This window comes from Vespula vulgaris, chromosome 8 (genome assembly GCF_905475345.1).
Source record: "Vespula vulgaris chromosome 8, iyVesVulg1.1, whole genome shotgun sequence".
Classification (NCBI taxonomy): domain Eukaryota; kingdom Metazoa; phylum Arthropoda; class Insecta; order Hymenoptera; family Vespidae; genus Vespula; species Vespula vulgaris.
Window position 1 is genome coordinate 8,703,817 of NC_066593.1, and position 23,988 is coordinate 8,727,804.

General features: G+C 28.6%; 2 long non-coding RNA genes across 5 annotated transcripts in view; one reads left to right on the forward strand and one right to left on the reverse strand.

Moving 5' to 3' along the window:
• LOC127065948 (uncharacterized) overlaps window positions 1-23,988 on the forward strand; it is a 63,232-nt gene that overhangs the window by 34,292 nt on the left and 4,952 nt on the right. Inside the window, exons 5-6 of the long non-coding RNA XR_007782216.1 lie at window positions 20,430-23,627; window positions 23,728-23,925. This is a non-coding gene — a long non-coding RNA (uncharacterized LOC127065948). The remainder of the gene's footprint in view (window positions 1-20,429; window positions 23,628-23,727; window positions 23,926-23,988) is intronic.
• LOC127065950 (uncharacterized) lies at window positions 3,650-21,190 on the reverse strand. Of its 4 annotated transcripts, none has more exons than XR_007782222.1 (3): window positions 21,041-21,190; window positions 14,123-14,773; window positions 3,650-3,750 (listed from the first exon to the last, which is right to left on the reverse strand). It is a non-coding gene; the product is annotated as an uncharacterized LOC127065950 (long non-coding RNA). The 4 variants fall into 4 exon arrangements; XR_007782220.1 differs by lacking the exon at window positions 3,650-3,750 and adding an exon at window positions 5,665-5,807; XR_007782221.1 differs by lacking the exon at window positions 3,650-3,750 and adding an exon at window positions 9,859-9,959.

The following is a 23,988-nucleotide window of genomic DNA, read 5'->3' on the forward strand; positions in this document are numbered from 1 at the left end:
TCAAATTACAATGAAATGTTTTCTATAATCCTATTGATTTTTTATTAGCAATACTTTTAATGTGTACGCATAAATGTATGTATATATATCTTTGTAATGGAACGAAATCTATTAGTTGTTTATTTTTAATTAGATATATGATTCTACTTCTCGTTAATAAACTTTACATTATTATATTGGAAGATACAATGGAAGATATCGAATTAAACTCTAATACAATCTTTTATTCGTTTGTCGTTAACGTTAAGACTTTTGATAAAAGATTTCAATACCTCGGTTAATAGTTAAAGTGCCTTTCAACTGGCCGTAGATAACAAAGCTCTTCACAAATGTATCAACGTAAGATGTAATACCACTGATTAAGAAATTCACTAATTATAGTCGACTATTGTCATTTTTCGATGCAAGATGTAAGTCGTATTTGCATTGATACGCAGATGAATACGTATATGATAATGTTTTTTTATAAACCCTGAGTTTATTTCTGATACAGATTGAGATATATACAGATATATATATATATATATATATATATATATATATATATATATTATATATAATATGTATATATATATACAGAGAGAGAAAGAGAGAGAGAGAGAGAGAGAGAAAGAAAGGGTAAACGAATCGAGAATTTGAATAAAACAAAGAACGATATCGAGATTAAATTGAAAAGAAACTTTGTTAGCTCTTGACAAAAAGGCATTCGATAAGGAAGCATTAGGCGTCCAAAGTACAATTATATCAAAAACCCATTCAAATTAAAGAAGATTACATATGTATCTGATTATGATACCTTATATTTCTTATTATTCATATAAAAGAAAAGAAAAAGAAAAAAAAAACAGTTAAGAAGAATAAGAAAGAAATCTCATCTTTATTTCCCAATATCTTCAATTATGATGGATTTCTAAATACAATAAGGATAATAATAACAATAATAACAACAACAATAATATGCAGAAGAAGAAGAAGAAGAAGAATAAAGTATCTTGGTATATTCAATTTTGCTTTCTTGTTCTTATGTAGTATATGTATCTAGTACAATGTAAATTTTAATGTGGGATTTCATTTAAACGTGTCATTTAATGCGTATTATGATTAATATGCATTATTCATACACATATCAATGTATGTGTATTTAAATGAATATAGAATTTATACCTCGTTGACAAATTAAATTTACAATATTGAAATAAGGGTGTCACGATCAGGTACACGCATCACGTTCGATCGTCGACGATCTTTCTATATATAAAATATATCGATACCAAACGATATTACATTTGTTGAAAGGCATATACGTATTACGTACATACGCGTACACGTGCATACAGAAAAATTAAGAAAAAAATAGCAAAATAGAGCGAGGAAGAGAGAGAGAGAGAGAGAGATGAAAGTTCATTGTTTACGAGGAAGGACGTCTGTCCTAACAAACGGAGTTTTCGATGAGGTCTCGTATTTTTGTATTCCTGTTGCTTTCTTTTATTTTTTGATTTTGATTAATTAACTAATTAAATTATAAAAATTTTAATATATATATATATACATATATATATATATATATATATATATATATATATATAATATTATTACACTGAAAGAAAAAGAGAATGTTTATACCATTTACTAGCTGACGTATACAAAGCAAATCTTATTACAATGTTTATATGTTTCTCTATAAGCTGAAATATCTAAATCAACCTTATGTTATTTACTTTCTGTCGAATATCGTATGAGATCAGTCTTTCGGCAACCACCAAGGTGGAATGTTGGAAGATCCCATATAAACATACGTTTGTAAATAGATACATATGTACATAACTAGATACATAATATACACACCCACGCACACATACACAAAGTATACAGTAGTCTTTCTCTTGGGTATTGCTTGAGATTTTCTTATATTGTATGGACAGTAACGAGCAACCTTTGTTCTGCAATGAGCCAAAATTAAATATCTGATATTGTTATTGATACATTATGAACTAAAAATGTTTAAATTGATTAAAAAGATATTAATACTTGATAGAAAAAGAAAAAATTACACATTATTGAAGGGTATTTGTTATTTTCGGCATCAAATTACAATGAAATGTTTTCTATAATCCTATTGATTTTTTATTAGCAATACTTTTAATGTGTACGCATAAATGTATGTATATATATCTTTGTAATGGAACGAAATCTATTAGTTGTTTATTTTTAATTAGATATATGATTCTACTTCTCGTTAATAAACTTTACATTATTATATTGGAAGATACAATGGAAGATATCGAATTAAACTCTAATACAATCTTTTATTCGTTTGTCGTTAACGTTAAGACTTTTGATAAAAGATTTCAATACCTCGGTTAATAGTTAAAGTGCCTTTCAACTGGCCGTAGATAACAAAGCTCTTCACAAATGTATCAACGTAGGATGTAATACCACTGATTAAGAAATTCACTAATTATAGTCGACTATTGTCATTTTTCGATGCAAGATGTAAGTCGTATTTGCATTGATACGCAGATGAATACGTATATGATAATGTTTTTTTATAAACCCTGAGTTTATTTCTGATACAGATTGAGATATATACAGATATATATATATATATATATATATATATATATATATATATATTATATATAATATGTATATATATATACAGAGAGAGAAAGAGAGAGAGAGAGAGAGAGAGAAAGAAAGGGTAAACGAATCGAGAATTTGAATAAAACAAAGAACGATATCGAGATTAAATTGAAAAGAAACTTTGTTAGCTCTTGACAAAAAGGCATTCGATAAGGAAGCATTAGGCGTCCAAAGTACAATTATATCAAAAACCCATTCAAATTAAAGAAGATTACATATGTATCTGATTATGATACCTTATATTTCTTATTATTCATATAAAAGAAAAGAAAAAGAAAAAAAAAAACAGTTAAGAAGAATAAGAAAGAAATCTCATCTTTATTTCCCAATATCTTCAATTATGATAGATTTCTAAATACAATAAGGATAATAATAACAATAATAACAACAACAATAATATGCAGAAGAAGAAGAAGAAGAAGAATAAAGTATCTTGGTATATTCAATTTTGCTTTCTTGTTCTTATGTAGTATATGTATTTAGTACAATGTAAATTTTAATGTGGGATTTCATTTAAACGTGTCATTTAATGCGTATTATGATTAATATGCATTATTCATACACATATCAAGGTATGTGTATTTAAATGAATATAGAATTTATACCTCGTTGACAAATTAAATTTACAATATTGAAATAAGGGCGTCACGATCAGGTACACGCATCACGTTCGATCGTCGACGATCTTTCTATATATAAAATATATCGATACCAAACGATATTACATTTGTTGAAAGGCATATACGTATTACGTACATACGCGTACACGTGCATACAGAAAAATTAAGACAAAAATAGCAAAATAGAGCGAGGAAGAGAGAGAGAGAGAGAGAGATGAAAGTTCATTGTTTACGAGGAAGGACGTCTGTCCTAACAAACGGAGTTTTCGATGAGGTCTCGTATTTTTGTATTCCTGTTGCTTTCTTTTATTTTTTGATTTTGATTAATTAACTAATTAAATTATAAAAATTTTAATATATATATATATAATATTATTACACTGAAAGAAAAAGAGAATGTTTATACCATTTACTAGCTGACGTATACAAAGCAAATCTTATTACAATGTTTATATGTTTCTCTATAAGCTGAAATATCTAAATCCACCTTATGTTATTTACTTTCTGTCGAATATCGTATGAGATCAGTCTTTCGGCAACCACCAAGGTGGAATGTTGGAAGATCCCATATAAACATACGTTTGTAAATAGATACATATGTACATAACTAGATACATAATATACACACCCACGCACACATACACAAAGTATATAGTAGTCTTTCCTTGGGTATTGCTTGAGATTTTCTTATATTGTATGGACAGTAACGAGCAACCTTTGTTCTGCAATGAGCCAAAATTAAATATCTGATATTGTTATTGATACATTATGAACTAAAAATGTTTAAATTGATTAAAAAGATATTAATACTTGATAGAAAAAGAAAAAATTACACATTATTGAAGGGTATTTGTTATTTTCGGCATCAAATTACAATGAAATGTTTTCTATAATCCTATTGATTTTTTATTAGCAATACTTTTAATGTGTACGCATAAATGTATGTATATATATCTTTGTAATGGAACGAAATCTATTAGTTGTTTATTTTTAATTAGATATATGATTCTACTTCTCGTTAATAAACTTTACATTATTATATTGGAAGATACAATGGAAGATATCGAATTAAACTCTAATACAATCTTTTATTCGTTTGTCGTTAACGTTAAGACTTTTGATAAAAGATTTCAATACCTCGGTTAATAGTTAAAGTGCCTTTCAACTGGCCGTAGATAACAAAGCTCTTCACAAATGTATCAACGTAAGATGTAATACCACTGATTAAGAAATTCACTAATTATAGTCGACTATTGTCATTTTTCGATGCAAGATGTAAGTCGTATTTGCATTGATACGCAGATGAATACGTATATGATAATGTTTTTTTATAAACCCTGAGTTTATTTCTGATACAGATTGAGATATATACAGATATATATATATATATATATATATATATATATATATATATATATATATATATATTATATATAATATGTATATATATATACAGAGAGAGAAAGAGAGAGAGAGAGAGAGAGAGAAAGAAAGGGTAAACGAATCGAGAATTTGAATAAAACAAAGAACGATATCGAGATTAAATTGAAAAGAAACTTTGTTAGCTCTTGACAAAAAGGCATTCGATAAGGAAGCATTAGGCGTCCAAAGTACAATTATATCAAAAACCCATTCAAATTAAAGAAGATTACATATGTATCTGATTATGATACCTTATATTTCTTATTATTCATATAAAAGAAAAGAAAAAGAAAAAAAAAAACAGTTAAGAAGAATAAGAAAGAAATCTCATCTTTATTTCCCAATATCTTCAATTATGATAGATTTCTAAATACAATAAGGATAATAATAACAATAATAACAACAACAATAATATGCAGAAGAAGAAGAAGAAGAAGAATAAAGTATCTTGGTATATTCAATTTTGCTTTCTTGTTCTTATGTAGTATATGTATTTAGTACAATGTAAATTTTAATGTGGGATTTCATTTAAACGTGTCATTTAATGCGTATTATGATTAATATGCATTATTCATACACATATCAAGGTATGTGTATTTAAATGAATATAGAATTTATACCTCGTTGACAAATTAAATTTACAATATTGAAATAAGGGCGTCACGATCAGGTACACGCATCACGTTCGATCGTCGACGATCTTTCTATATATAAAATATATCGATACCAAACGATATTACATTTGTTGAAAGGCATATACGTATTACGTACATACGCGTACACGTGCATACAGAAAAATTAAGAAAAAAATAGCAAAATAGAGCGAGGAAGAGAGAGAGAGAGAGAGAGATGAAAGTTCATTGTTTACGAGGAAGGACGTCTGTCCTAACAAACGGAGTTTTCGATGAGGTCTCGTATTTTTGTATTCCTGTTGCTTTCTTTTATTTTTTGATTTTGATTAATTAACTAATTAAATTATAAAAATTTTAATATATATATATATAATATTATTACACTGAAAGAAAAAGAGAATGTTTATACCATTTACTAGCTGACGTATACAAAGCAAATCTTATTACAATGTTTATATGTTTCTCTATAAGCTGAAATATCTAAATCCACCTTATGTTATTTACTTTCTGTCGAATATCGTATGAGATCAGTCTTTCGGCAACCACCAAGGTGGAATGTTGGAAGATCCCATATATACAAACGTTTGTAAATAGATACATATGTACATAACTAGATACATAATATACACACCCACGCACACATACACAAAGTATACAGTAGTCTTTCTCTTGGGTATTGCTTGAGATTTTCTTATATTGTATGGACAGTAACGAGCAACCTTTGTTCTGCAATGAGCCAAAATTAAATATCTGATATTGTTATTGATACATTATGAACTAAAAATGTTTAAATTGATTAAAAAGATATTAATACTTGATAGAAAAAGAAAAAATTACACATTATTGAAGGGTATTTGTTATTTTCGGCATCAAATTACAATGAAATGTTTTCTATAATCCAATTGATTTTTTATTAGCAATACTTTTAATGTGTACGCATAAATGTATGTATATATATCTTTGTAATGGAACGAAATCTATTAGTTGTTTATTTTTAATTAGATATATGATTCTACTTCTCGTTAATAAACTTTACATTATTATATTGGAAGATACAATGGAAGATATCGAATTAAACTCTAATACAATCTTTTATTCGTTTGTCGTTAACGTTAAGACTTTTGATAAAAGATTTCAATACCTCGGTTAATAGTTAAAGTGCCTTTCAACTGGCCGTAGATAACAAAGCTCTTCACAAATGTATCAACGTAAGATGTAATACCACTGATTAAGAAATTCACTAATTATAGTCGACTATTGTCATTTTTCGATGCAAGATGTAAGTCGTATTTGCATTGATACGCAGATGAATACGTATATGATAATGTTTTTTTATAAACCCTGAGTTTATTTCTGATACAGATTGAGATATATACAGATATATATATATATATATATATATATATATATATATATATATACATATATATTATATATTATATATAATATGTATATATATATACAGAGAGAGAGAGAGAGAGAGAGAGAGAAAGAAAGGGTAAACGAATCGAGAATTTGAATAAAACAAAGAACGATATTGAGATTAAATTGAAAAGAAACTTTGTTAGCTCTTGACAAAAAGGCATTCGATAAGGAAGCATTAGGCGTCCGAAGTACACTTATATCAAAAACCCATTCAAATTAAAGAAGATTACATATGTATCTGATTATGATACCTTATATTTCTTATTATTCATATAAAAGAAAAGAAAAAGAAAAAAAAAACAGTTAAGAAGAATAAGAAAGAAATCTCATCTTTATTTCCCAATATCTTCAATTATGATATATTTCTAAATACAATAAGGATAATAATAACAATAATAACAACAACAATAATATGCAGAAGAAGAAGAAGAATAAAGTATCTTGGTATATTCAATTTTGCTTTCTTGTTCTTATGTAGTATATGTATCTAGTACAATGTAAATTTTAATGTGGGATTTCATTTAAACGTGTCATTTAATGCGTATTATGATTAATATGCATTATTCATACACATATCAAGGTATGTGTATTTAAATGAATATAGAATTTATACCTCGTTGACAAATTAAATTTACAATATTGAAATAAGGGTGTCACGATCAGGTACACGCATCACGTTCGATCGTCGACAATCTTTCTATATATAAAATATATCGATACCAAACGATATTACATTTGTTGAAAGGCATATACGTATTACGTACATACGCGTACACGTGCATACAGAAAAATTAAGAAAAAAATAGCAAAATAGAGCGAGGAAGAGAGAGAGAGAGAGAGAGAGATGAAAGTTCATTGTTTACGAGGAAGGACGTCTGTCCTAACAAACGGAGTTTTCGATGAGGTCTCGTATTTTTGTATTCCTGTTGCTTTCTTTTATTTTTTGATTTTGATTAATTAACTAATTAAATTATAAAAATTTTAATATATATATATACATATATATATATATATATAATATTATTACACTGAAAGAAAAAGAGAATGTTTATACCATTTACTAGCTGACGTATACAAAGCAAATCTTATTACAATGTTTATATGTTTCTCTATAAGCTGAAATATCTAAATCCACCTTATGTTATTTACTTTCTGTCGAATATCGTATGAGATCAGTCTTTCGGCAACCACCAAGGTGGAATGTTGGAAGATCCCATATAAACATACGTTTGTAAATAGATACATATGTACATAACTAGATACATAATATACACACCCACGCACACATACACAAAGTATACAGTAGTCTTTCTCTTGGGTATTGCTTGAGATTTTCTTATATTGTATGGACAGTAACGAGCAACCTTTGTTCTGCAATGAGCCAAAATTAAATATCTGATATTGTTATTGATACATTATGAACTAAAAATGTTTAAATTGATTAAAAAGAAATTAATACTTGATAGAAAAAGAAAAAATTACACATTATTGAAGGGTATTTGTTATTTTCGGCATCAATTTACAATGAAATGTTTTCTATAATCCTATTGATTTTTTATTAGCAATACTTTTAATGTGTACGCATAAATGTATGTATATATATCTTTGTAATGGAACGAAATCTATTAGTTGTTTATTTTTAATTAGATATATGATTCTACTTCTCGTTAATAAACTTTACATTATTATATTGGAAGATACAATGGAAGATATCGAATTAAACTCTAATACAATCTTTTATTCGTTTGTCGTTAACGTTAAGACTTTTGATAAAAGATTTCAATACTTCGGTTAATAGTTAAAATGCCTTTCAACTGGACGTAGATAACAAAGCTCTTCACAAATGTATCAACGTAAGATGTAATACCACTGATTAAGAAATTCACTAATTATAGTCGACTATTGTCATTTTTCGATGCAAGATGTAAGTCGTATTTGCATTGATACGCAGATGAATACGTATATGATAATGTTTTTTTATAAACCCTGAATTTATTTCTGATACAGATTGAGATATATACAGATATATATATATATATATACATATATATTATATATTATATATAATATGTATATATATATACAGAGAGAGAGAGAGAGAGAGAGAGAGAGAGAGAGAGAAAGAAAGGGTAAACGAATCGAGAATTTGAATAAAACAAAGAACGATATCGAGATTAAATTGAAAAGAAACTTTGTTAGCTCTTGACAAAAAGGCATTCGATAAGGAAGCATTAGGCGTCCAAAGTACAATTATATCAAAAACCCATTCAAATTAAAGAAGATTACATATGTATCTGATTATGATACCTTATATTTCTTATTATTCATATAAAAGAAAAGAAAAAGAAAAAAAAAACAGTTAAGAAGAATAAGAAAGAAATCTCATCTTTATTTCCCAATATCTTCAATTATGATAGATTTCTAAATACAATAAGGATAATAATAACAATAATAACAACAACAATAATATGCAGAAGAAGAAGAAGAAGAAGAATAAAGTATCTTGGTATATTCAATTTTGCTTTCTTGTTCTTATGTAGTATATGTATCTAGTACAATGTAAATTTTAATGTGGGATTTCATTTAAACGTGTCATTTAATGCGTATTATGATTAATATGCATTATTCATACACATATCAAGGTATGTGTATTTAAATGAATATAGAATTTATACCTCGTTGACAAATTAAATTTACAATATTGAAATAAGGGTGTCACGATCAGGTACACGCATCACGTTCGATCGTCGACGATCTTTCTATATATAAAATATATCGATACCAAACGATATTACATTTGTTGAAAGGCATATACGTATTACGTACATACGCGTACACGTGCATACAGAAAAATTAAGAAAAAAATAGCAAAATAGAGCGAGGAAGAGAGAGAGAGAGAGAGAGATGAAAGTTCATTGTTTACGAGGAAGGACGTCTGTCCTAACAAACGGAGTTTTCGATGAGGTCTCGTATTTTTGTATTCCTGTTGCTTTCTTTTATTTTTTGATTTTGATTAATTAACTAATTAAATTATAAAAATTTTAATATATATATATATACATATATATATATATATATATATATATATATATATATATAATATTATTACACTGAAAGAAAAAGAGAATGTTTATACCATTTACTAGCTGACGTATACAAAGCAAATCTTATTACAATGTTTATATGTTTCTCTATAAGCTGAAATATCTAAATCCACCTTATGTTATTTACTTTCTGTCGAATATCGTATGAGATCAGTCTTTCGGCAACCACCAAGGTGGAATGTTGGAAGATCCCATATATACATACGTTTGTAAATAGATACATATGTACATAACTAGATACATAATATACACACCCACGCACACATACACAAAGTATACAGTAGTCTTTCTCTTGGGTATTGCTTGAGATTTTCTTATATTGTATGGACAGTAACGAGCAACCTTTGTTCTGCAATGAGCCAAAATTAAATATCTGATATTGTTATTGATACATTATGAACTAAAAATGTTTAAATTGATTAAAAAGATATTAATACTTGATAGAAAAAGAAAAAATTACACATTATTGAAGGGTATTTGTTATTTTCGGCATCAAATTACAATGAAATGTTTTCTATAATCCAATTGATTTTTTATTAGCAATACTTTTAATGTGTACGCATAAATGTATGTATATATATCTTTGTAATGGAACGAAATCTATTAGTTGTTTATTTTTAATTAGATATATGATTCTACTTCTCGTTAATAAACTTTACATTATTATATTGGAAGATACAATGGAAGATATCGAATTAAACTCTAATACAATCTTTTATTCGTTTGTCGTTAACGTTAAGACTTTTGATAAAAGATTTCAATACCTCGGTTAATAGTTAAAGTGCCTTTCAACTGGCCGTAGATAACAAAGCTCTTCACAAATGTATCAACGTAAGATGTAATACCACTGATTAAGAAATTCACTAATTATAGTCGACTATTGTCATTTTTCGATGCAAGATGTAAGTCGTATTTGCATTGATACGCAGATGAATACGTATATGATAATGTTTTTTTATAAACCCTGAGTTTATTTCTGATACAGATTGAGATATATACAGATATATATATATATATATATATATATATATATATATATATATACATATATATTATATATTATATATAATATGTATATATATATACAGAGAGAGAGAGAGAGAGAGAGAGAGAAAGAAAGGGTAAACGAATCGAGAATTTGAATAAAACAAAGAACGATATTGAGATTAAATTGAAAAGAAACTTTGTTAGCTCTTGACAAAAAGGCATTCGATAAGGAAGCATTAGGCGTCCGAAGTACACTTATATCAAAAACCCATTCAAATTAAAGAAGATTACATATGTATCTGATTATGATACCTTATATTTCTTATTATTCATATAAAAGAAAAGAAAAAGAAAAAAAAAACAGTTAAGAAGAATAAGAAAGAAATCTCATCTTTATTTCCCAATATCTTCAATTATGATATATTTCTAAATACAATAAGGATAATAATAACAATAATAACAACAACAATAATATGCAGAAGAAGAAGAAGAATAAAGTATCTTGGTATATTCAATTTTGCTTTCTTGTTCTTATGTAGTATATGTATCTAGTACAATGTAAATTTTAATGTGGGATTTCATTTAAACGTGTCATTTAATGCGTATTATGATTAATATGCATTATTCATACACATATCAAGGTATGTGTATTTAAATGAATATAGAATTTATACCTCGTTGACAAATTAAATTTACAATATTGAAATAAGGGTGTCACGATCAGGTACACGCATCACGTTCGATCGTCGACAATCTTTCTATATATAAAATATATCGATACCAAACGATATTACATTTGTTGAAAGGCATATACGTATTACGTACATACGCGTACACGTGCATACAGAAAAATTAAGAAAAAAATAGCAAAATAGAGCGAGGAAGAGAGAGAGAGAGAGAGAGAGATGAAAGTTCATTGTTTACGAGGAAGGACGTCTGTCCTAACAAACGGAGTTTTCGATGAGGTCTCGTATTTTTGTATTCCTGTTGCTTTCTTTTATTTTTTGATTTTGATTAATTAACTAATTAAATTATAAAAATTTTAATATATATATATACATATATATATATATATAATATTATTACACTGAAAGAAAAAGAGAATGTTTATACCATTTACTAGCTGACGTATACAAAGCAAATCTTATTACAATGTTTATATGTTTCTCTATAAGCTGAAATATCTAAATCCACCTTATGTTATTTACTTTCTGTCGAATATCGTATGAGATCAGTCTTTCGGCAACCACCGAGGTGGAATGTTGGAAGATCCCATATAAACATACGTTTGTAAATAGATACATATGTACATAACTAGATACATAATATACACACCCACGCACACATACACAAAGTATATAGTAGTCTTTCCTTGGGTATTGCTTGAGATTTTCTTATATTGTATGGACAGTAACGAGCAACCTTTGTTCTGCAATGAGCCAAAATTAAATATCTGATATTGTTATTGATACATTATGAACTAAAAATGTTTAAATTGATTAAAAAGAAATTAATACTTGATAGAAAAAGAAAAAATTACACATTATTGAAGGGTATTTGTTATTTTCGGCATCAATTTACAATGAAATGTTTTCTATAATCCTATTGATTTTTTATTAGCAATACTTTTAATGTGTACGCATAAATGTATGTATATATATCTTTGTAATGGAACGAAATCTATTAGTTGTTTATTTTTAATTAGATATATGATTCTACTTCTCGTTAATAAACTTTACATTATTATATTGGAAGATACAATGGAAGATATCGAATTAAACTCTAATACAATCTTTTATTCGTTTGTCGTTAACGTTAAGACTTTTGATAAAAGATTTCAATACTTCGGTTAATAGTTAAAATGCCTTTCAACTGGACGTAGATAACAAAGCTCTTCACAAATGTATCAACGTAAGATGTAATACCACTGATTAAGAAATTCACTAATTATAGTCGACTATTGTCATTTTTCGATGCAAGATGTAAGTCGTATTTGCATTGATACGCAGATGAATACGTATATGATAATGTTTTTTTATAAACCCTGAGTTTATTTCTGATACAGATTGAGATATATACAGATATATATATATATATATATATATATATATATATATATATACATATATATTATATATTATATATAATATGTATATATATATACAGAGAGAGAGAGAGAGAGAGAGAGAGAAAGAAAGGGTAAACGAATCGAGAATTTGAATAAAACAAAGAACGATATCGAGATTAAATTGAAAAGAAACTTTGTTAGCTCTTGACAAAAAGGCATTCGATAAGGAAGCATTAGGCGTCCAAAGTACAATTATATCAAAAACCCATTCAAATTAAAGAAGATTACATATGTATCTGATTATGATACCTTATATTTCTTATTATTCATATAAAAGAAAAGAAAAAGAAAAAAAAAACAGTTAAGAAGAATAAGAAAGAAATCTCATCTTTATTTCCCAATATCTTCAATTATGATAGATTTCTAAATACAATAAGGATAATAATAACAATAATAACAACAACAATAATATGCAGAAGAAGAAGAAGAAGAAGAATAAAGTATCTTGGTATATTCAATTTTGCTTTCTTGTTCTTATGTAGTATATGTATCTAGTACAATGTAAATTTTGATGTGGGATTTCATTTAAACGTGTCATTTAATGCGTATTATGATTAATATGCATTATTCATACACATATCAAGGTATGTGTATTTAAATGAATATAGAATTTATACCTCGTTGACAAATTAAATTTACAATATTGAAATAAGGGTGTCACGATCAGGTACACGCATCACGTTCGATCGTCGACGATCTTTCTATATATAAAATATATCGATACCAAACGATATTACATTTGTTGAAAGGCATATACGTATTACGTACATACGCGTACACGTGCATACAGAAAAATTAAGAAAAAAATAGCAAAATAGAGCGAGGAAGAGAGAGAGAGAGAGAGAGATGAAAGTTCATTGTTTACGAGGAAGGACGTCTGTCCTAACAAACGGAGTTTTCGATGAGGTCTCGTATTTTTGTATTCCTGTTGCTTTCTTTTATTTTTTGATTTTGATTAATTAACTAATTAAATTATAAAAATTTTAATATATATATATATACATATATATATATATATATATATATATATATATATATATATAATATTATTACACTGAAAGAAAAAGAGAATGTTTATACCATTTACTAGCTGACGTATACAAAGCAAATCTTATTACAATGTTTATATGTTTCTCTATAAGCTGAAATATCTAAATCAACCTTATGTTATTTACTTTCTGTCGAATATCGTATGAGATCAGTCTTTCGGCAACCACCAAGGTGGAATGTTGGAAGATCCCATATAAACATACGTTTGTAAATAGATACATATGTACATAACTAGATACATAATATACACACCCACGCACACATACACAAAGTATACAGTAGTCTTTCTCTTGGGTATTGCTTGAGATTTTCTTATATTGTATGGACAGTAACGAGCAACCTTTGTTCTGCAATGAGCCAAAATTAAATATCTGATATTGTTATTGATACATTATGAACTAAAAATGTTTAAATTGATTAAAAAGATATTAATACTTGATAGAAAAAGAAAAAATTACACATTATTGAAGGGTATTTGTTATTTTCGGCATCAAATTACAATGAAATGTTTTCTATAATCCTATTGATTTTTTATTAGCAATACTTTTAATGTGTACGCATAAATGTATGTATATATATCTTTGTAATGGAACGAAATCTATTAGTTGTTTATTTTTAATTAGATATATGATTCTACTTCTCGTTAATAAACTTTACATTATTATATTGGAAGATACAATGGAAGATATCGAATTAAACTCTAATACAATCTTTTATTCGTTTGTCGTTAACGTTAAGACTTTTGATAAAAGATTTCAATACCTCGGTTAATAGTTAAAGTGCCTTTCAACTGGCCGTAGATAACAAAGCTCTTCACAAATGTATCAACGTAAGATGTAATACCACTGATTAAGAAATTCACTAATTATAGTCGACTATTGTCATTTTTCGATGCAAGATGTAAGTCGTATTTGCATTGATACGCAGATGAATACGTATATGATAATGTTTTTTTATAAACCCTGAGTTTATTTCTGATACAGATTGAGATATATACAGATATATATATATATATATATATATATATATATATATATACATATATATTATATATTATATATAATATGTATATATATATACAGAGAGAGAGAGAGAGAGAGAGAGAGAGAGAGAAAGAAAGGGTAAACGAATCGAGAATTTGAATAAAACAAAGAACGATATCGAGATTAAATTGAAAAGAAACTTTGTTAGCTCTTGACAAAAAGGCATTCGATAAGGAAGCATTAGGCGTCCAAAGTACAATTATATCAAAAACCCATTCAAATTAAAGAAGATTACATATGTATCTGATTATGATACCTTATATTTCTTATTATTCATATAAAAGAAAAGAAAAAGAAAAAAAAAACAGTTAAGAAGAATAAGAAAGAAATCTCATCTTTATTTCCCAATATCTTCAACTATGATGGATTTCTAAATACAATAAGGATAATAATAACAATAATAACAACAACAATAATATGCAGAAGAAGAAGAAGAAGAAGAATAAAGTATCTTGGTATATTCAATTTTGCTTTCTTGTTCTTATGTAGTATATGTATCTAGTACAATGTAAATTTTAATGTGGGATTTCATTTAAACGTGTCATTTAATGCGTATTATGATTAATATGCATTATTCATACACATATCAAGGTATGTGTATTTAAATGAATATAGAATTTATACCTCGTTGACAAATTAAATTTACAATATTGAAATAAGGGCGTCACGATCAGGTACACGCATCACGTTCGATCGTCGACGATCTTTCTATATATAAAATATATCGATACCAAACGATATTACATTTGTTGAAAGGCATATACGTATTACGTACATACGCGTACACGTGCATACAGAAAAATTAAGAAAAAAATAGCAAAATAGAGCGAGGAAGAGAGAGAGAGAGAGAGAGATGAAAGTTCATTGTTTACGAGGAAGGACGTCTGTCCTAACAAACGGAGTTTTCGATGAGGTCTCGTATTTTTGTATTCCTGTTGCTTTCTTTTATTTTTTGATTTTGATTAATTAACTAATTAAATTATAAAAATTTTAATATATATATATATAATATTATTACACTGAAAGAAAAAGAGAATGTTTATACCATTTACTAGCTGACGTATACAAAGCAAATCTTATTACAATGTTTATATGTTTCTCTATAAGCTGAAATATCTAAATCCACCTTATGTTATTTACTTTCTGTCGAATATCGTATGAGATCAGTCTTTCGGCAACCACCAAGGTGGAATGTTGGAAGATCCCATATAAACATACGTTTGTAAATAGATACATATGTTCATAACTAGATACATAATATACACACCCACGCAACCATACACAAAGTATACAGTAGTCTTTCTCTTGGGTATTGCTTGAGATTTTCTTATATTGTATGGACAGTAACGAGCAACCTTTGTTCTGCAATGAGCCAAAATTAAATATCTGATATTGTTATTGATACATTATGAACTAAAAATGTTTAAATTGATTAAAAAGATATTAATACTTGATAGAAAAAGAAAAAATTACACATTATTGAAGGGTATTTGTTATTTTCGGCATCAAATTACAATGAAATGTTTTCTATAATCCTATTGATTTTTTATTAGCAATACTTTTAATGTGTACGCATAAATGTATGTATATATATCTTTGTAATGGAACGAAATCTATTAGTTGTTTATTTTTAATTAGATATATGATTCTACTTCTCGTTAATAAACTTTACATTATTATATTGGAAGATACAATGGAAGATATCGAATTAAACTCTAATACAATCTTTTATTCTTTTGTCGTTAACGTTAAGACTTTTGATAAAAGATTTCAATACCTCGGTTAATAGTTAAAGTGCCTTTCAACTGGCCGTAGATAACAAAGCTCTTCACAAATGTATCAACGTAAGATGTAATACCACTGATTAAGAAATTCACTAATTATAGTCGACTATTGTCATTTTGCGATGCAAGATGTAAGTCGTATTTGCATTGATACGCAGATGAATACGTATATGATAATGTTTTTTTATAAACCCTGAGTTTATTTCTGATACAGATTGAGATATATACAGATATATATATATATATATATATATATATATATATATATATACATATATATTATATATTATATATAATATGTATATATATATACAGAGAGAGAGAGAGAGAGAGAGAGAGAGAGAGAGAAAGAAAGGGTAAACGAATCGAGAATTTGAATAAAACAAAGAACGATATCGAGATTAAATTGAAAAGAAACTTTGTTAGCTCTTGACAAAAAGGCATTCGATAAGGAAGCATTAGGCGTCCAAAGTACAATTATATCAAAAACCCATTCAAATTAAAGAAGATTACATATGTATCTGATTATGATACCTTATATTTCTTATTATTCATATAAAAGAAAAGAAAAAGAAAAAAAAAACAGTTAAGAAGAATAAGAAAGAAATCTCATCTTTATTTCCCAATATCTTCAATTATGATGGATTTCTAAATACAATAAGGATAATAATAACAATAATAACAACAACAATAATATGCAGAAGAAGAAGAAGAAGAAGAATAAAGTATCTTGGTATATTCAATTTTGCTTTCTTGTTCTTATGTAGTATATGTATCTAGTACAATGTAAATTTTAATGTGGGATTTCATTTAAACGTGTCATTTAATGCGTATTATGATTAATATGCATTATTCATACACATATCAAGGTATGTGTATTTAAATGAATATAGAATTTATACCTCGTTGACAAATTAAATTTACAATATTGAAATAAGGGTGTCACGATCAGGTACACGCATCACGTTCTATCGTCGACGATCTTTCTATATATAAAATATATCGATACCAAACGATATTACATTTGTTGAAAGGCATATACGTATTACGTACATACGCGTACACGTGCATACAGAAAAATTAAGAAAAAAATAGCAAAATAGAGCGAGGAAGAGAGAGAGAGAGAGAGAGATGAAAGTTCATTGTTTACGAGGAAGGACGTCTGTCCTAACAAACGGAGTTTTCGATGAGGTCTCGTATTTTTGTATTCCTGTTGCTTTCTTTTATTTTTTGATTTTGATTAATTAACTAATTAAATTATAAAAATTTTAATATATATATATATACATATATATATATATATATATATATATATATATATATATATATATATTATTACACTGAAAGAAAAAGAGAATGTTTATACCATTTACTAGCTGACGTATACAAAGCAAATCTTATTACAATGTTTATATGTTTCTCTATAAGCTGAAATATCTAAATCCACCTTATGTTATTTACTTTCTGTCGAATATCGTATGAGATCAGTCTTTCGGCAACCACCAAGGTGGAATGTTGGAAGATCCCATATATACATACGTTTGTAAATAGATACATATGTACATAACTAGATACATAATATACACACCCACGCACACATACACAAAGTATACAGTAGTCTTTCTCTTGGGTATTGCTTGAGATTTTCTTATATTGTATGGACAGTAACGAGCAACCTTTGTTCTGCAATGAGCCAAAATTAAATATCTGATATTGTTATTGATACATTATGAACTAAAAATGTTTAAATTGATTAAAAAGATATTAATACTTGATAGAAAAAGAAAAAATTACACATTATTGAAGGGTATTTGTTATTTTCGGCATCAAATTACAATGAAATGTTTTCTATAATCCAATTGATTTTTTATTAGCAATACTTTTAATGTGTACGCATAAATGTATGTATATATATCTTTGTAATGGAACGAAATCTATTAGTTGTTTATTTTTAATTAGATATATGATTCTACTTCTCGTTAATAAACTTTACATTATTATATTGGAAGATACAATGGAAGATATCGAATTAAACTCTAATACAATCTTTTATTCGTTTGTCGTTAACGTTAAGACTTTTGATAAAAGATTTCAATACCTCGGTTAATAGTTAAAGTGCCTTTCAACTGGCCGTAGATAACAAAGCTCTTCACAAATGTATCAACGTAAGATGTAATACCACTGATTAAGAAATTCACTAATTATAGTCGACTATTGTCATTTTTCGATGCAAGATGTAAGTCGTATTTGCATTGATACGCAGATGAATACGTATATGATAATGTTTTTTTATAAACCCTGAGTTTATTTCTGATACAGATTGAGATATATACAGATATATATATATATATATATATATATATATATATATATATATATATATATATATATACATATATATTATATATTATATATAATATGTATATATATATACAGAGAGAGAGAGAGAGAGAGAGAGAGAAAGAAAGGGTAAACGAATCGAGAATTTGAATAAAACAAAGAACGATATTGAGATTAAATTGAAAAGAAACTTTGTTAGCTCTTGACAAAAAGGCATTCGATAAGGAAGCATTAGGCGTCCAAAGTACACTTATATCAAAAACCCATTCAAATTAAAGAAGATTACATATGTATCTGATTATGATACCTTATATTTCTTATTATTCATATAAAAGAAAAGAAAAAGATAAAAAAAACAGTTAAGAAGAATAAGAAAGAAATCTCATCTTTATTTCCCAATATCTTCAATTATGATATATTTCTAAATACAATAAGGATAATAATAACAATAATAACAACAACAATAATATGCAGAAGAAGAAGAAGAATAAAGTATCTTGGTATATTCAATTTTGCTTTCTTGTTCTTATGTAGTATATGTATCTAGTACAATGTAAATTTTAATGTGGGATTTCATTTAAACGTGTCATTTAATGCGTATTATGATTAATATGCATTATTCATACACATATCAAGGTATGTATATTTAAATGAATATAGAATTTATACCTCGTTGACAAATTAAATTTACAATATTGAAATAAGGGTGTCACGATCAGGTACACGCATCACGTTCGATCGTCGACGATCTTTCTATATATAAAATATATCGATACCAAACGATATTACATTTGTTGAAAGGCATATACGTATTACGTACATACGCGTACACGTGCATACAGAAAAATTAAGAAAAAAATAGCAAAATAGAGCGAGGAAGAGAGAGAGAGAGAGAGAGAGATGAAAGTTCATTGTTTATGAGGAAGGACGTCTGTCCTAACAAACGGAGTTTTCGATGAGGTCTCGTATTTTTGTATTCCTGTTGCTTTCTTTTATTTTTTGATTTTGATTAATTAACTAATTAAATTATAAAAATTTTAATATATATATATATACATATGTATATATATATAATATTATTACACTGAAAGAAAAAGAGAATGTTTATACCATTTACTAGCTGACGTATACAAAGCAAATCTTATTACAATGTTTATATGTTTCTCTATAAGCTGAAATATCTAAATCCAGCTTATGTTATTTACTTTCTGTCGAATATCGTATGAGATCAGTCTTTCGGCAACCACCAAGGTGGAATGTTGGAAGATCCCATACAAACATACATTTGTAAATAGATACATATGTGTATATGTACATATGTACGTAACTAGATACATAATATACACACCCACACACACATACACAAAGTATATAGTAGTCTTTCCTTGGGTATTGCTTGAGGTTTATTATATTGTGTAGACAGTAATGAGCAACCTTTCTTCTGCAATGAGCCAAAATTAAATATCTGATATTGTTATTGATAGAATTCATTATGAACTAAAAATGTTTAAATTGATTAACAAAGAAATTAATACTTAATAGAAAAAGAAAAAATTACACATTATTGAAGGGTATTTGTTATTGTCGGCATCAATTTACAATGAAATGTTTTCTATAATTCCATTGATTTTTTATTAGCAATACTTTTAATGTGTACGCATAAATGTATGTATATACATTTGTGTAATGGAACGAAATCTATTAGTTGTTTATTTTTAATTAGATATATGATTCTACTTCTCGTTAATAAACTTTACATTATTATATTGGAAGATACAATGGAAGATATCCAATTAAACTCTAATACAATCTTTTATTCGTTTGTCGTTAACGTTAAGACTTTTGATAAAAGATTTCAATACTTCGGTTAATAGTTAAAATGCCTTTCAACTGGCCGTAGATAACAAAACTCTTCACAAATGTATCAACGTAAGATGTAATACCACTGATTAAGAAATTCACTAATTATAGTCGACTATTGTCATTTTTCGATGCAAGATGTAAGTCGTAATTGCATTGAGGCGTATATGAATACGTATATGATAATCTTTTTTTGTAAACCCTTAGTTACTCATTTCTGTTATGTATTATATACTATATATATATAGAGAGAGAGAGAGAGAAAGAGAAAGGGTAAACGAATCGATTATTGAAATAAAACAAAGAACGATATCGAGATTAAATTGGAATGAAACTTTGTTAGCTCTTGACAAAGAGGCACTCGATAAGGAAGCATGAGCCGTCCAAAGTACAATTATGTCAAAAACCCATTCATATTAAAGACGATTACACATATATCCGATTATGATACCTTTCTAAGTCCTGAAATAATTCCATTCAAATTTATATTACACTACTGCCATGTATGGTAAGTAATTGATTGTAAAGACTTTTAATAGACTAAGAAGTGGCGGATTCCAAGGATTTCTATATAATATAATATATAAGTTCTGTGTACCGTAGACTCTTCATTTTTGAGGAAACAAGTTTTTTCAAACCTCTGGGAATACCTAATAAGTAACGTAGCTATTTCTGGTTTTTGAAAGTTAATGCATAGTTTAAAATGGAAATATATACGATGGAAACATACTGACAATTTTTGCGGGTTTAAATGCTCCAATTATTACAGAAAGATTTGGTCCTATAAAAGATTATTTTTTGGACATTCATCTGTCACAGCTTCACAATTCTTTTCTTCATACTGTACGTCACACGCTTCGCGTATAGCCTCTTTTTTTATCGATCAAGAACTATCTCCAACAAAATACGATAACAGAAATTAAGAAGTTTCGTAATTCTTTCATAGAAGTAACTTTTACTTCTACAATAAAAAGAAATTAATAAATGTTATAGCTATGTGTGTCATGCAACGTGAAATAAAAACTGACCTTTTTCAATGCATACAAAAATGTTTTGGTGAAAGAAAATCTGATCCATTGGTTCTTGATTGTCCAGGATGATGATTCTTTCTTTTGCGAAGCTATAAAAGCGGTTGATATACTTTTGGCTGCGGCAAGTCTTGCTGTTTTTCTTTGTAAATCCAGAAATAATTCAATTCCAATTATACATTACGCCATTAGCGTACAACTAGTTGATTGGAAAGATTTTCCATTGACTCATAGATGGCGTTGACTGAAGAATTTCCAAACTATATATAGATCGTTTGTAGACTTCACTCGTACATGATTGGCCCGATCTGGACAAAAAAAAGATCCGCCTAGAGGGCGCAACGAGAGCTCACCCATGAGTCCGGTCCCGTTCTTCTAGGTGCTATAGTTTCAGTAAACCGCTGTAACGTCCGTAAGAGTGCTCTAACCTCACTCGAACTTCCATAACGTCCGTAATATCGCCGGAACTACATAACGTCCGTAAAAGTGCCGTAACATCACTCGAACATCCATAACGTCTGTCTTACGTCCGTAAGAGTGCCGTAACCTCACTCGACCATCCGAAACGTCTGTCGAACATCCGTAACGTCCGTAACATCGCCGTAACGTCTGTCACAGCTCCGTGACATCACAGATGATCGAAATAACGCCGGAACGTCTGTCACACGTCCGTGACGACCGTAACAACGCCGTAATGTCCGTCTGAAGTCCCTGACGTCCATAAGAACACCGTAACGTCTGTCACAGGTCCGTGACGTCACAGATGATGGAAACAACGCCGTAACGTCCGTAACAACGCCGTAACGTCTGTCACAGGTCCGTGACGTCATAGATGATCGAAACAACGCTGTAACGTTTCTCAGAGATCTGTGACGTCACAGATGATAGAAAAACAACGCCGTAACTCCTGTCACAGGTCCGTGACGTCACAGATGATCGAAACAAGGCCGTAACTTCTGTAACAGGTCCGTGACGTCACAGATGATAGAAAAACAACGCCGTAACGACTCTAATAGATCTGTGACGTCACAGATGATATAAACAACGCCGTAATTTCTGTCACAGGTCCGTGACGTCACAGATGGTCAAAACAACGCCGTAATTTCTGTCACAGGTCCGTGACGTCACAGATGATAGAAACAACGCCGTAACTTCTGTCACAGGTCCGTGACGTCACAGATGATAGAAAAACAACGCCGAAACGTCTCTAATAGATCGGTGACGTCACAGATGATAGAAACAACGCCGTAATTTCTGTCACTGGTCCGTGACGTCACAGATGATAGAAAAACAACGCCGTAACGTCTCTAATAGATCGGTGACGTCACAGATGATAGAAACAACGCCGTAATTTCTGTCACAGGTCCGTGACGTCACAGATGATAGAAAAACAACGCCGTAACGTCTCTAATAGATCTGTGACGTCACAGATGATAGAAACAACGCCGTAACGTCTCTAATAGTTCGGTGACGTCACAGATGATAGAAACAACGCCGTAACTTCTGTCACAGGTCCGTGACGTCACAGATGATAGAAACAACGCCGTAATTTCTGTCACAGGTCCGTGACGTCACAGATGATAGAAAAACAACGCCGTAACGACTCTAATAGATCTGTGACGTCACAGATGATATAAACAACGCCGTAATTTCTGTCACAGGTCCGTGACGTCACAGATGGTCAAAACAACGCCGTAATTTCTGTCACAGGTCCGTGACGTCACAGATGATAGAAACAACGCCGTAATTTCTGTCACTGGTCCGTGACGTCACAGATGATAGAAAAACAACGCCGTAACGTCTCTAATAGATCGGTGACGTCACAGATGATAGAAACAACGCCGTAATTTCTGTCACAGGTCCGTGACGTCACAGATGATAGAAAAACAACGCCGTAACGTCTCTAATAGATCTGTGACGTC